A 16,357-nucleotide genomic window follows, 5' to 3' on the forward strand; every position below is an offset into this window, starting at 1 on the left:
GCCTAGATCTTCGGCAAGTCACATTATGTCTCTGACCTCAATTTTCTCATTGGTCACAGAAGCAGATAAGATTAGGTGTTCCCTGAAGGCTTTAAAGTAGGACTGGACCTATAGTTCTTCAACTTGATTTTACTTGTATAAAATACATATGTATGTGTATGTGAATATGTGTATAGGGGCACAGGGTGATAGGATAAGGGAGAATGATTTTTTTAAAAAGATTTTATTTATTTATTAGAGAGAAAGAGCGAGAGAGCGCACAGGAGCAGGGAGGGGGGCAGAATGATAAACAGGCTCTCTGCTGAGTAGGGAGCCTGATGCCAGGCTCGATCCCAGCAACCTGGGATCATGACCTGAGCTGAAGGCAGACACTTAACTGACTGAGCCACTCAGGTGCCCAAGGGAGAGTGATTTTTAAAATTGGACCAGCCCTTGGGAATTACTGGTTTCTTCTAACAATGCATAGAACCTGTGCTAAGGTAGAGTTCTATATTCACATTTCTGTTTCTACATCAGTTATATATTTTTTTTTTTTTTTAAAGATTTTATTTATTTATTCATTAGAGACAGAGAGAGAGAAGCAGAGGGAGAAGCAGGCTCCCAAGGAGCAGGGAGCCCGATGCGGGACTCGATCCCAGGACCCTGAGATCATGACCTGAGCCGAAGGCAGACGCTTAACCATCTGAGCCACCCAGGCGCCCCTATATCAGTTATATTGTACCCAACTCAGAACACAATATATTTTTCCTATTGTAAATACTTGTGAATCAAGCAACTTCTGTAGCCTTCCCAAACCTTGAAGACTTTTCTCTGCTCCTTCCTTCCTGGGCCCCCAATCTACGTGGGGAAGGGGGGTGCAGGACCACAATGTGTCCAACTCTCACAAGAGGCCTAAGTGGATGCCCTGTCAGGAATGTCCAAAGCACCTATCATCCTGGACCTGGTTACAGACCCCATCAGCTTCCCCAAGGTAAGTCAATGCTGGCTTCCAGGTCACTGAATTAGATCTTGATTTTTACTCATTGCTCGTTTCTGGGGAGGGAGTCAATTTCCTGGCCTTTTCTAGCTCTCAGGTATATACTGATTAAGTCTTCAGGTTTATTCCTAAGATGTTAAGACTCCTTCACAACACTAGTGGCCCAGCAAAGTCTGATTTTTAAACCAAAGAGATGTGTTGTACACTTGCTAGCACCAGGTCCTTGTAGACAGTTGGGTAAGAGAATATCTTAGTGACTCCTCCAAACAAATGCTTGTGAGTTTCAAATCAATGGGATGAGTTTTACAGAAGCGGTAATACAACAACATTTACATGTTTTCAAGTATTTAAAATCTTCTCTTTCCAAGTGGAGTAGACCTTTCCAGCTTTCTTCCCGATTATATAATTTATTTCTTTTAACCAATTTAAAAGTTATGGCCTCAGTAGTAGATCTGAACCAGGTAGAAAAGGTCTGTCAAAAATATATTCTCGGGGCGCCTGTGTTAAGCATCTGCCTTTGGCTCAGGACATGATCCCAGAGTCCCAGGATGGAACCCTGCGTCGGGCTCCCTGCTTTGTGGGGAGTCCGCTTCCCCCTTTCTCTCTGCTCCCCGCCCTGCCCCACTCTTGCTCTCTATCACTCTCTCTCAAATAAATAAATAAAATCTTTAAAAAAAACTCTTCTCATCCATAAATGGCAAAATAGAGCCTTCAGGTTTCCAGCTACAGAGCCCCAGAAACCAAGTAATCCTCCTCAGGCTCTGTCAGGGTCAGCCAGGAAAGGAATGAGTCAGAAATGGCGCTGGTTTCGGCAGCACAACGCCTTACCTTCAGGCCCAGAAATCCAAATCCCATTTCAAGAATGTGGTTCACATAGCTTTGTTTTTGTGGGCAGGGAGAGTAGAGTGGGGGGAATTGTGCTTTTTATCCCTCGAAGAGGGCTTTGCCTTCTGCATTTGTTCATAGCACCCTTCAGTTGGTTACCTTATATAGAGCCTACAGCTCAGGAGCCAGACTTTATGGGACCCTCAGTCTCTCTCTTTAAACATAAATCTCTGCTCCTTGTGAACAGGTATGGAATGAAATTTGCTTCAGAAGAAATCTGAAGGTTGATATAAGATTTTGGGTTTTATGTGCATAGCAATCTATTCTTACTACTTCCAATCACTTGGTAGTATATGGAGTTTTGAGGTCTGAGTGCTTTTTTTTTTCTTTTTTTCCCCTAAGATTTATTTATTAGAGAGAGAGAGAGAGAAAGGAGGGGAAGGGGCAGAGGAAGAGGGAGAGAGAATCCTCCACTCAGCTCAGAGTCCTATGTGGGGCTCCATTTCACAACCCTGAGATCATGACCTGAGCCGAAACCAAGAGTCAGAAGCTTAACCAAATGCACCACCCAGGTTTTCCTGGGTGTCTTTTCTTATTGTTTAGTAAAGAATACAAAGAGGAAGTCCTCTTGGTTGGCAGCAGCTAACAATAAGCATTTTGGTCTTGGGTTCTCATTCAATCCTCACTCTTGATTGATAATTTCTTTTTTTCTTTCTTCTTTTTAAGTAAGCTCCATGCCCAACATGGGGCTTGAACTCACGACCCTGAGATTGAGAGTCACATGCTCTACTGACTGAGCCAGCCAGGCCCCCTTGGTCTTGGGTTCTTAATTGTTAAGGACTAAAATGCCAAGGTTGACTTTTTATTAGCATGTCTCTTTTCCTTTAGGAAAAGGTTTTAAAACAGTCCACCCAAGATCCTCCCATTGCTGGTTCGAGAGATGACTTGTGCTTGAATTTGGCCAATTAACATGACAATGTCAATGACAAGATCCATTTCTAGGCAAAAGAGTTGTTCTTTGAAACGTATCGTCTGAGGGTGTCCAGGCTGAGAGGCAGCTTCTCCTCTGGGACTATTTGGATTTTATGTTCCTGAGCCAAAAAACATTCTTTAGCATTGGCTGACAAAATGGGTTTCAGAACAGGAGTTTCTAAAGCTGCAGTGGAAACTTTAATTATGTAGATCCTGTCAAAATCCATCTGCTTAATTCGACTGTTTCTGGGTAAGGTATTTTATTTTTCCAGCAGTTATTACTTGATGACTCTCTGATAGGAATACGAAATTAGCTTTTCTCATAGGCAAGATTTCTTCTTTATACTTCTCAGCATTAAGAATATTTGTGTTACGTTGAGGCGTCTTCCTAGAGTTTATTTGCTTCATAGCTGATTTGGTGGAGACACTTAAGTGACTTTTAGAGCTGAAAGGTAGAAGTATCATTTAAGGAAATGTTACCAGAGGTTTCAGTGTGATAAGGACTTAATGCCTAGCGAGTACCCATGATTTATGTAAAGCCTTTCTATAGTTTTTAAGGGGAGAGGGGCATCGAAGTTGTTTTGGTTTGTACAAGACCCCAGTACTTGACAGATTCGTGATCTTAACCACGAACCTGTGGTCGTAACTTCATTCAATGTGCCTCATCTGAACAGTTGGAAACCCTATATTAGGCAATATTTACATGTATGATGAGCATTCGTGGATTTGCTTTTGGGGAGGGAGTGCTTCTGGAGAGGCAGGGTCTGAAGTTGTTGCTAAATGTATAAATATTGAATGTGCCAGCATCTGGGATTTTTCAGCTTAAATATCAGAGAGTGAGCCTTATGCAAGCAACGAACTTAGTAAAACTGTTACTTTAGGGTGCTTGCCTGGATAATAAACTGTAGGACAAAACCAGCATTTTCAAAATCAGTAATGTCATGTGCTTTTTAAATAGAGATTAAGGAAAACGTACACTGTAATTCTCAGTGTTGGGAAAACCTCAGTGAAAGTATATAGAAGAAAGTGGACTCGCCAGTGGAGATAATCTCACATCTACATGGGATTAATTTCACTAGGTCTTCAAACCAGGAAAGTTTCATGGCAAGTTTGGGAAAACAGCTCTCTGGGACTTTGAAATTGGGGAATGAAATGCAAAGCTTTTGTAGAGCTACTTCTGGATAATGAACATTCCTATGATAGGGTCATTGCTCCATATGCAAGTCTTGCTTTCCTGGGCTTGCTTTCCTAGGGTGGTTTTCTGTTAATTAAGACCCTCCCTTGCTTTTCCCATTTTCCCAGGTTTTCAAACCCTGAGTCATGTGACTCCTAAGGGGTAAGTGGGTTCAGGGAGAGCTTACTGACAGGTGTGGTCTGGTCCCTGCAGTCGGGGGTTGGGCCTGTTGTTGTGCTCACCTGCTTTGGAGTCTTTGCTTTGCCTCTTGTCTCTGAGCTTTGAATCCTTCCTTACCAGACAGGGTTTAGGGCTTCTCCAGCCCTAATAAGACATGTCTTGGAGATTTTTCTCATTCTCTAACCACCTCGTCATTTAAATTTTCAGGTCCTCGAAGAAAACAGGAAATAACCTGATTATTTTCTTCTAGGAATAATTCAGATTTTACTGTGAGGTATAGACAACCGAGTTAACCTTTCTGTACCTGAGTTCTGCTTATTTGTTTTTCCGATCTCAAGGGAACACAAATTCTTTTGTTTCAGAATTGTCAGTGAACATGTTAACAATGTATGGTGCTTTATTAAAAATTCATATTCTTGGATTCCATTCCCAGATTTTATGATGGGGTCCAAGTATCTATATATTAAACAGGCTCCCTTGGTGATTCTGGTGATTCTGGTCCAAGAACCAAGTCTGAGAAACAGTAATGTTTTAGAACTTTAATGTGGAAATAACTAAGTGACTGATAAGTCCAAACTTTACAGACGAAGAAATTGAGCTTAAACAAGATGGTAAGCCCACAGCTAATCAGAGGCAGATCTGGAACTAGAAACCAGGTCCCCTAACTTTTAGTTAATGAGGCTCTACGTTATAAGGTGAGATATAACAAAATAGAGGTAAAACAGCTCAGGGTTTGTGTGATTGAGCAATGTGGCTGCCTCCAGCATGTGAATCTGAGGACGTTACTGAAATGCAGGAATAAGAGGCCCACACAGGCCCTTTTCTGAATGATCTGGAAGAGGCTTGGTGGAGGATGTCAAGTTGAAACTTGCACCTGGTTCTTAAAATCCTCAATTTGACATCCTGGCCAAGTGCGCATCTATTTGGTTGAAGACTTGTTGGATTGAAGGTTTCTAGGGATAGAGTTTCTCCCAAACCTCCTGAGCCTCAGCTCCACCCATTTTCTACCAGCTCTGATCCTATTACAATTAGTTCTACATGGAAATAAAAATCTCTCCTGCCCACCTGTAGTTCCTACCACTGATGCTGGTCCTACTTTCAAGAGAGAACAAGTCTAATTTGCCTTCCACATGACAGTGATCATGTCCTCTACCTAAATCTTTTTTTTTTTTTCTTTTCTTTTTGGTCTAGACTGAACAACCCAACATTCTTTGGCTATTCTTTGTATAAATTAGCTTTAAATATTCTCTTCATTCTGACTGTTTCCCTCTAAAAGCAGTCTGTTTGGTCATCTTTGGTATTAAGATATGGCACCTGGAATAGTCACAGTGCTCAGTATGGTTTGATCAGTTTGGAATTCATTACTTCTAGACACTTGGCTCCTAATCATGAAGACTAAAACTGTGTGATATTTTTGGGTGGCCCAATCACATTCAACTCACCGTCAATTAAAATCCCAAGTTTTTTTCACATGTGCTGCTAAAATCATGCCTCCCTCACCTAGTTTTCATTCATGACTTTTTTGTCATTGTTAACACCCATGTGTTTTACTTTACGTTTATCCTAGTTGAAATTAATCTTGCTCGACTTACCCCACCATCCCAGATAATGGGACCTTTTTTTTGGATTCTGAGATTGTTATTATTAATCCAAGATTATTTGATTCTATTCAATCATTCATTCCACAAATATTTATTGAAAACCTATGATATGCCAATCATGATACTGGATATTATGACGAAGACAGACGTATCCCTTCCCTCATGGACTTTATGGTCTAAAGAGGTATAGAAACTAGTCTCCAACAATGTGTGCCTTCCTGGTGATGATGAGGTTAATATGGCATGTACTGGGCACATGTGGCAGCGGGGAGAGAGGTCCAGAGGTAAACATCTAATCCGGCCTTGGTAGGCAGTGGTTAGGGAACATTTCCTTATGGAAGTGACCTCTAAGGTAAGATGTGAAAGCTATGACATCAGAGACAGAAGAGAGTTCCAGGCTGGGGAATCACAGGAGTCCAGGACCAGAGACAAAGAAACCACGGCCAGGGGAGCAGGTCATGCGTATGGGTGGATGGGACTGGCAGAGACACCTATCAAGGGAAGGGCAATGGGAGCATCTGTGGGGTTTCAGCCTGTCTGGGCTCTCGATGGAAACATTGGGCAGCGATGTCTGAGACTAACATCAATCCGTCCACCAGTCGTCCTTGGGGAGGGTGGTTGCCAAAACTCCAGTCTCTGCCTTTCTCCTTCCTGTCCACAGAATATCTTGAGAGATTTGGCCAAACATCGTGTAGAAAATCAGACACAGCATGTCCCTTGGTTGAGCAGACTAATAACCTTATTAAAAAGAAAATGTGGTTGGCCTTCGTCTGGCCTGACCTGGTCCTTATGAACCTGTGCTGGCCACCTGTGACCGATGTCTGATTTCTTGTCTGGACGACTCTCCTTGACATGGTCCTTTCTCTCTCCACCCTGGGGAGGGAGCAAGTGAAAAGCCTCTGGGAGATGGATTTCCTAAAAATGTGACGGTGGGTAGATTATGAAATGTGACGTGGAAAAGACCATCTCTTGCTCCGAAGAAGTCAGCTGGGTTAGAGGGAGCCCTCAGCACTCTGGCCGTTAGAGTGCCAGAGAGCTAGGCCCCAGAGTCAGACTACCTGGGTGCAAATCCTGCCTTTCTCTGTTATCATCTTTGCAACTTTGGACAAAAGCTTGACTTTCCTCAGCCGTGAAAGGGAGACCAAATGCCTACCTCACAGGGCAATATGTATTTGAAGTGATGAGATAATGGATGCCCATGCCTGTTACATAGTAAGCACTTAATAAGTGTTCTTGATTATTTCTGAGAACAAATAATATTCATCAAACCACAAAGAATTTTGTGCCTTCTAATTTCTTGCCTTCATGTGGTTTTTCTGATGTTCTCCTATATGTTCTTAGTGGAGCAGCCGCCCCCCCCCCCACTCCTTTCTGTTTGTTATAGCACTATGAAGTGTCAAAGAAATGAAGTGTTTGGAAACAACACTATGTATTTCTTTTGACAGGAATGATCCTTTTCTCCCCCTCTTATTTTTGAAGGCCTGGCACCAGCTAACCAGACCAATGTGAAGAAATGCTTCTGGTGTAAGCAAGTTGGCTGTGGAGGGTGCAGGGCTCCAGGCCTGCATGATCGCCCCCACCCCCCACCCGCAAGTCTGCAAGGAAGGCCGTGGGTGGACCTCTGACAGGAGGTATTCTTTCTCAGTGCTGTGTGACATCCCAGTCAAATGGACGGAGTGAGTTTTTGTGATTTTGCAATGTTTCATTGTTAATTTGTACTGTAGACGAGCTACAGCACAGAGCTGATGGGGCCGCTGTTCAGGAAGGGCTCTTACTTTGTCAGTTTGTGTAAGTCACTGATGGACCAAAAGTTGTATTTCATTTGTAAGTTAGGAGACCAGAATGAGTCTTTGAGCCCTCTGCATTTGGAAATCTGCCCTACCATTCCAACCATTCACACAATGTAGTATCTAAACTTTCAGTTGGTAATTCAGGGGAACTGGAGTTACTTATTGTGTTTTCCCCCATGTTTGGATCAATGTAGGTGAACAGGTAAGGGCTAAGGCCAAGATTTGTCCTTCAGGACACTTGAGGAGCTTTCTGGGGGTTTCTAGAGAACAGCCACGTGTGAATGTTAATTTATGTCTTTCCTCTTGTTCCCCTGGGAGTTGAAGTGGTCAAGATGTTACCAGCCTCTCTCCCCATCCTCCAGTCTGAAACAAGGTGAGCTTGTTTCAGGAAGAGACATGGATGGAGATGGTGCATTTTTAATGAGAATGGCATGCCCTCTGCAACCTCCTCAGGCGTGGAGCTCGGCCGGGAGCTGGGAACACCTGCTCTTACGTGCTGTATGTTTCAACCCATTGAAAGATCTTAGTGCAAAATCAAGCATGGAATGATGTTCTGTGGTTTTCAAAAAGGTTCCTAGAGGGTTTGAGTTGGATAGGCTGAGAACAAACCCATTCACCTGTAACGGATATAACCAGACTCCAATGTCTGGTGAGGAAAAACCGGACCTGTTTTACAGAACCTGAGACAGTTGGGCTTCTCATGCAGAACATTTATAACATTATAGCCTGGCCCCAAATCCAGCCAAGCTCACAGTAGTAAAGAGGGTAAGTGTGTTTGGGTCTGTGTGTTTATGCAATCGAGTGAAATCATCAAGTTTGTTCTTTAGAAAAACTGCAGATCAATTTTTTTGCATCTCTGAATAATGCCAACTCGTAACCTCATGAGGAAGCTCATAGTTATCTTCCAACCTAACTTTTCTCAGTTCCTTTGGAAAAATAAACTTGTTCTATGAATCAGTTAGAGGAATCTCCGTTTTTTTTTTTTAAATATCAAAGAATTGGATTAAAATGGATTGTGCAGGAAATGTTGTCATTAAAAAGGACCAAGAAAAGAAGACATGCTTCATTATTGAATGGAATATTCATAATTTTTCATATCTATCAGCTCAGTGTGTCCCTAACATGTTTTTAAGATGTACAAAAAGAACGCATATTATAGCTCTTCTTCTTTCTTTCTTTCTTTCTTTCAGGAAAGCAAAACAAATGCCAACATAAACCGTTGGTTTTGAATACTTCATTTCTCTTTAGTTGAACAAAATGATGCCATTTTTTTCTCAATCCTCTCTTCCAGGGCTGCTCTCTACCCAGCCATTGTCTAAAGAGCTTCATATAAAGGTAAACCCTGCGAGGCCTTGAGAAGGGTTTTGCTACCAAGCTATTGTATTTAATCACCAATGATTACTAGTCCCTACCTTCTCTGCAGTTAATCGTGGATTTCGGGTTTTTCAGTCAGGATAAAGAAAGTTTAAATGTCTATAGGAGCTCTCAGAGACCCGCAGGCTTACTGTATTTTTCTTGGAGCGCACTCTTAGTCAACATCTTCCTGAGTGCTGCCTTTAGGTACACCTCTTAACCTGGGTGAAAACTAGTCATCGGGACCCTGGAGTAAGACATTAATAGGTATTATCAAAACCCATTTCTTCCCAATAGAGCTCTGTCAGGTCCATTCTCTGAGTTAGGATGTCTGGTGGCTTGAATATGGCCAAGAGCAGAAAAGGGACTTGTCACGGTGGTGTGAGACAGTTTGATTTTTCTAAGAATATGGAATAGAGAAGGAAATACCCATGCTCTTCACTACCATCTCTCTCTTCCCCTTTCCACCTTCCCTTTCCCCCTTGTGACTCTGGCAATTTCTCCTCTCCCTCCCCCCCACCCCCGGAGCCATTTCTCTGTCACTGTCTCTCACTTTCTCCTCTTCAATGTTATCTTGACTATTTTCTCCCAGATCAAAGGTAGAAGTGGGCCATTTGATTAATTGCCATGCAGCAGAACCCTTTGCCTCCTTGACACACAAGCCAAGGAGACAAAGGGCGCTCTTTAGAAGCCCCGAGATGTGTGGGTGCAGGGTGGAGAATTCACAAGCCTGAGAGCATGGAGCCCTCCCAGCAGGGATGTGAAGGTTCCTAGACCCTACAGAAGAATAAAGTTGCTACGGCTGCACAGTGTATTGAGCCATATTTGCATTTGAGGGGAGAGCAGACAATGTGAGCAGTAAGCCATGTGGATTATATGGAAATTTGTTGTGAAGTCTGAAAACTCTTTAAATTTCCATGTGTGGAAATGAGTACCAATTGGAAATAAAAGGAGGTTAAGTGATGATGACCAGTAGTTTAACCTTTTCTATCCTGTACTGTGAAAACTCCCCAGAACCTTACTGGCCAATATGGCACTACTCCTCCTGCATGGCTGTTCTCATGTAAATTAATTAAAATGAAATACAATTTAATATTCAATTTCTCAGTCACACTAGCCACATTTCGAGTGTTCAATAGCTGTATGGAGCTAGTGGCTACTTTATTGGACAGTGCAGGGATGGAACATTTCTGTCATGGTAGGAAGCTTCCCTGGACAGCACTGCTCCTGACCCTTTGTCCCCTTAAGCCAGGTAGCTTCGAGGAGGCCACGGAGTGCTTGACATTAGAGAGTTGAGAGGGATTCCGAAACTGGCTAAAAAGGGAGAAAACTTTTAACAGAATGCCAAGTTAAGCTAAACAGATTTGGAATTCAGTTGATTCAAATGAGATATTGCTGGGAAAGTCCTTGAAAAATGGAAAAGAACTATACAAGAATAGGTGGAATTATGACAGTTATTGGGACTCTTCCTAAGAGAGGAAGAATGCTCAGCCGAGGGTGAAAACTTAGCCAATGGCCATGTGCATCCTCTGCTCATCAAAATTGAAATTCCAGGACCAGATCCTTCAAACCTTGGCTAGGTGTCATTTCCAGTTAGAAATTTTCACACGAGGAGCCCCGTCTTCTTTGTAAGGCCAATAGTTGTTTGGAGTAAGTCAGAAGTGCTTAAACTCCCAAAGGGTAAAGATCATTTTCCCCAAATCCTTATAGGGGTCCAGGGTCACTCAATACCTTCAGATAGTGACGTTGATAACTAAGCACAGAGTTTCTTTAGACGAACCAATGATCTGCCTGTATAATTGAACATAGATTCCACCAGAACTGAGTCTCAAATTAACTTGTGGTTCAAGCCTGCTGTGGACGTTAGCCACCGTTCAAGGAAAGGTCTTATAGAAAAGACCCTCAGGCTACTCTGCCCCAGGGTCATAATTGCAAAAGACACAGTCTAAGATAATTGATTCAAGTTCCTTGGCTTGCACAAGGCAGGCTTTTCCCAGGTCAGGTGGCAATGTCATGGAGATCCACTGTCCCTCAAAGTGAGAACACTAGGTTCTTAAGAGAAAGTAGCTGTGGCCGCTGTACTGTGACTTCCTAAATTCACTAACAATCCTGCCCTTCCTCCCCTCCCCCCAGGCACTTTCACTTACTCACCAACCCCTTTGGCTCAACCTCTGGAAATTACAAAACCAAATGGGTAAGAGGGTTGGGGAATAATCCACCAAACCCTCATCAGGTCCTAAGCTCAGGGTTTCCCAAGCATCAGGGACTTCCGGTGTTGGTGTGTGTGTGCTGGATGTCTCTCACCCGTTCATCAGTGACATGCATGGGAGGGCGGTCTGGGCATTGGATGTTCTAGTAAAATCTTAGTTTCAGAGGTAAACGTTGAGGAGGCCTCACTGCCTGGTCTGAAGATGAATGGAGTATACGATTAACTGAGGTTTAATCAGTACATATAGGAAGGAGCCTGATTTTTCATTGGTAACAATCAGAACTTTGCATCAACACGTTTATTATTAATCAACAAATATTTGTCAAGTGCCTGCTCTTCATCAGATACTGAGGTATAACAAAGGAACTTCTAATCTATTTGTCATGTTTTGGACAGATTGATGATATGTTATGATTCACAAACTTTGGAAGTCTCAGACATTTTGTGTGGAATATTTGAAAGGTTTTGTTTCTGTCATCAAATGTGAAAAGTAGGGTGTGAAGAGAGATTGTGGAGGGGAAAGATCCCTCCTTGTCTACGGTTTCTGCGTCTGGGATGAACTTTGGTAAAAGGAGGTAGTTTGAAGGATGAGTCGTGATGAGCAAAGTCTGGAAATGAATAGGTGGCTTTTAATTATCTGGCTGTTTCTGCATTGATTAGTTGTTCATTCAAATAGGAAGGCCATGCCAGAGCTTTCTCTCACATTCCTGGGATCTGAATTTACATGTCTGGTGTCTGCTTTCAGAGCACCGTCGAAACTTGCTTGTCATTTGCCTTATCTCTTCATCGCCAACAACTCGTATAGTTGGGGGAAGAACAGAGACTCACAGTCTCTTTTAAAGAGGCAAAGGACCTCCAAAGTCATCTGTCTTTATTCCTTTATCTTACAAGCGAGAACTCTGAGGTCCAGAGAGGTGAAGCACTTCCCCCCAAGGTGCACAGCTTCTTGGGTCAGGGGTGGATGAAGCCTGCTTTCCTGCTTCTGTTAAGTGGGCTCTCCCCTGCCTTGATGTGTCCTGTGTTTCAAAACCATCCCGTGGCTGATCTGTTAAGAAGAGACTGATAAAGAACTTTTAAGGCAAACCTTTGAATACCTTTTCAGGCAAAATCAGAGAATCATTTTTAGAATCTGGGACAAAAACAGTTCTAAATAAAGGCTTCAAACTTCTGGATGCTTAGTAGTTTCCAAGCTTGATACAATGAGATCGCCTGGCTTTACCTCCTCAAAGAAAGGCCACTTTATCAGGCGCATATCTGGAAACCATAGAATCTGAAGGCAGTGCTGCACAGCGTGGATCCCAGCACTAAACTACTTGGATCCATGATGTTGGCTTTGCCACATGCAAGTTGTGTCACCCTGGACAAACCATGTAATTGCTCCATGCCTCAGTTTACCCATCTGTAAATTGGGGATAATGATAATGATGGTGTCTTCCTCAGTTGAATCAATATGCTGTAAAGCACTTTGAGTGGTGCCTGTATTACATATTAGCTATTTTTATTATTTACTTGGCTAAACGCAATTAACTGCCTGCCCTATTTATTTCCTACATAAAAAATATCTTATAAGAAACAAGGCAGGAAAAACATAAGAAATCATGTGATTTGAAAATGTTGATTCCTCTGCCCCCCTGAGAGGCCCGAACACGTGACCCAAACCATCGAGTATTAAAGCTTCAAAAAGCTTGAGAGATCACCAGACCCTCCTGCTGGTTTGGGAAAGAACCCGAGGCCCAGAAAAAGGCCTACGACCTTGACTGTCAGGGTCAAGTGCCGGCTGTCCCCCAGCAGCCTGGCCATGCCACACTCATCACTCAACTCGCTACAAGATACTTCCCTGGAAAAGGGGGAGAAGGTTGAGACAGTAATGGACCCTAGCAAGGAGCATGAATAACTTATTTCAGTTGTCAGAAAGCCTTTCAGCCGAAGAATGTTGAAGTGGAAGGGGGCACATGGCCTGTGTCTTTTCTGCGTCATGCCGTACTTCCCCTGAGCTCCATTTTCTGAACCTGCCTACTGGTTTCCAGGAATTCAGTGTGTCTGCCCTGGTGGTGCTGGCAGGGATAGAATTGCTGACTCAGGTCCCCACAAAGCATGAATAAAGTTCTTTCTTAGTTGAATGGGGTCCCCTCATGTCTCTTCAAGTTTGGCCCCCACAAGCTCCAGGGAAAATTAGATGCCCTTAGCTTCACCATGCATCCAGCTGACATCTCCACAGAGCCAAGTTCTCAGCCAACTTCCCAGTGGGTCATGACCTCACTTTCCAAGATGGCAACATGGATGACCTGGGGAGATAATGAGATGACACATTTTAGTGATTAACCTCATTTAGGTTGTATTATCCTTTTTTATTGTGAAATAGATAATACACTCAAAAAATTATATACTCCATATATGTAATTAAAAGGCAAATGATAAAATGAATACCCACGTACCTTCCACCCAACTTTTCATGTTACTATTTCCTTATATGGGCTAGAACAAAGCTTCTTGAGGCTGTGTGCATATAGTATGTAATATATAAGTGTATGTCTGTATGGCAGATTTGGCAAATATCACAGACGTATATATCTTATATGTATACACACACATATTTATTTATTTATATAAAATAAGTTGCTTAAAGAGGTTTAGCAATTTAAGCAATTGGACCAAGGCAACAGTCATAAGAGGTGGATCTGGATTTGAAGTCAGGTTTGTCTCAAAGCCTGAGCGCTTACTCATTCCCTCCAGTAGCCTCATCCTCCATCGCCCTTTGCTCTCCCGCACAACCTTCAGTAGAGTGTGAATGCATGCCTGGCCTCACTAGTGTTTCTCAAAGGGAGGCCCCAGGGAGCTCACTAGAAATGCTGGCACCCAGCCTCCATGCCCAGAGATTCTCGTTCCACTGATCTGTCCTGGGGCATAGATAGCTGCATTTTTAAGCAACCTAGGTGATTTTGATGCATATGAAAATTTGACAGCTAGTCCAGTCCTTCTCAAATTTTAATGCATAGAAATCACCTCAGGGAATCTTGTTAAGATGCAGATACTGATTCAGTAGGTATGGATTGGGGCCTGGGATTTTGCATTCCTAACAGACTTCCATGGACCGTACTTGTGGTGGAAAGGACCCAGTCCAACCCTCTCATTTTACAGAGGAGAAACCTGTGTCCTGGAGTCGTTAAGTGACTCACACAGTTCATCATTAGACAGCCATTTCCTGAATATGGTGAGGGAGATACCAGAGTTAAAAACCATTCCTCTTCAATGTATTAATTAAAACAGGACTATTTATTAAATGCCCCTTAAGTGAGAGATGCTAAGTTACAGATACTAAAAATGCATGAACCATGCTCTTACATTGCTTATAATCTGGTGGAGGAAGTAAGGTGTTTTCATACCTGAAGTCAACAAAGGACAGTAGGAGGTGAGGACATGGAGATTATCTCCCTCCACTGTGACATCTCAGACAAGCGATTTAAACTTTCTGGAACCCCAGCTTTGCCTGCATAAAGCCAGAGACCACAAAGAGCACATCTAGGATTCTACAAAAGAGAATACTTTTTTTTTTTTAAATCAAAGACTGAAAACCGCTAGCCCATGGATCAGATGTTGCCTATAGACTTTTTTTTTCCTTGTAGTTTTTAAGAATTAATTATTTTTAAATATATATATATATTTTTGAGAATAATTTTAGATCTATTGGCAGGTTGCAAAGCTGGAACAGAGAGTGCTTGTGTGCCCCTCATGCAGTTTCCCCTCGTTCATATTACCATGGTACACTTGTCAAAACTAAGAAATTAATATTGGTACGTTACTATACGTGAAACTCCAGGGTTGTTGTTGTTTTGTTTTACCAGTTTTTCCATTAATGCCCTCCTTTTACTTTAGGATCCTATCCAGCTTCTCCAGTCTCCTCTGGTCTGTTTCAGCCTCTCAGGCTTTCCTGGTTTTTCATGACCTTGAGGGTCTTGAGGAATGCTTGCTAGGTATCTGGCAGAATGCCCCCCAATCTGGGTCTGCAGGTGGACTTTCTCATGATTAGACTGGGGTTATAGGTTTTGGAAAGAATGTGACAGGGCTGAGTGGCTCTCACAGACGTGTTTCTAGTCTTCCTCCCTATGAGAGGCCAGAACACATGACTAGAACATTTTACTACAAACCCAAACCACCATGACTAGAGCTATAAGAGGTCACCTGACCCATCCTGCTGTGTCTTTAAAAATCTTGAACCAACTTTGAAAACTTGGGGGATATTTTATATAAAAATTGGGATTTCTGCCTTCTCTTGAAAGCAAGAAGACCTGGCCATGCTGGGCTTACAAGGGCACCCAGCCAAAACTGGCTAGAGCCCAGTGAGTTGCCTGCTTCTACGGGGGCCTAAATTTCCCAGTTCACCATAGTTCCCATCTCTCGTACCATGCATATGCCTCTGAGCTCACTGAATTCCCTGATATTCCATTGCCTTCCTAGCTCCTTCTTGAGGCAGTGGGTTTATTTTTGCAGTATGTATTAACTTAAATGTGCGCAAAACTGGGGAGAGAAGCCAGAGGGGCTGGCATGCTGGGGCAGGTCTTCCTGGAGAGGTGCAACTTGCCTCCTGCCACAGAGCAGCACTTCTCAAAGTGCAGGACCACCAGCATCAGCATCACCCAGGAACTTGTTGGAAATGCAAATTCTGGCACCATCCTTACTGAATCAGAAACTCTGGAGGGGGGCCTACAATCTGTGGTTCAACCGGCCCTGCAGCTGATTCCAACGCATGCTGAAATTGGAGAGGCGCTGGAGAGACGTCGGCAGCCCTGACATGGGGCGAGCCTGGTGGTCCTGACCGGGCTGCCTGTGCAGCAGGGATGGGGAGTGGGGGTGGGCACCGACTCTTTCATGGGTTCACAAGTCAATGGGATCTGGGACCAGGGGTCAGTGTGAGTTTATACGCCTCTGGATCCTCAGCATGTGTGGACATAGGCTTTGCTCCCACTATTTCTGCTTCCCTGTGTCAGATTTGGGTAACCACAGCCTGCCTGAGTGGAGGCTCAGGATTCCATGTTTGTCCTCTCCCATGCCTTCTTCATCAGCCACCCCCAATCTCTCTGCACCAACAAAATCTCACCAGCTGGGGTGCCTGGGTGGCTCAGTTGGTGAAGTGTCTGCCTTTGGCTCGGGTCGTGATCCCAGGGTCCTGGGATAGAGCCCCACATTGGGCTCTCTGCTCAACAGGGAGTCTGCTTCTCCCTCCGCCCCTGCTCATGCTCTTTCTCTCTCTCTCTCAAGTAGATAAATAAAATCTTTTAA

The 16,357-nt window shown here is 43.3% G+C and overlaps 1 non-coding gene across 1 annotated transcript; it reads right to left on the bottom strand.

Annotated features, from left to right (window-relative positions):
- Positions 1-2,536: 2,536 nt before the first annotated feature.
- TRNAE-CUC (transfer RNA glutamic acid (anticodon CUC)) lies at positions 2,537-2,609 on the bottom strand. Its single transcript has one exon. It is a non-coding gene; the product is annotated as a tRNA-Glu (tRNA).
- Positions 2,610-16,357: the final 13,748 nt, after the last annotated feature.

This window comes from Halichoerus grypus, chromosome 7 (genome assembly GCF_964656455.1).
Source record: "Halichoerus grypus chromosome 7, mHalGry1.hap1.1, whole genome shotgun sequence".
In the NCBI taxonomy this organism is placed as follows: domain Eukaryota; kingdom Metazoa; phylum Chordata; class Mammalia; order Carnivora; family Phocidae; genus Halichoerus; species Halichoerus grypus.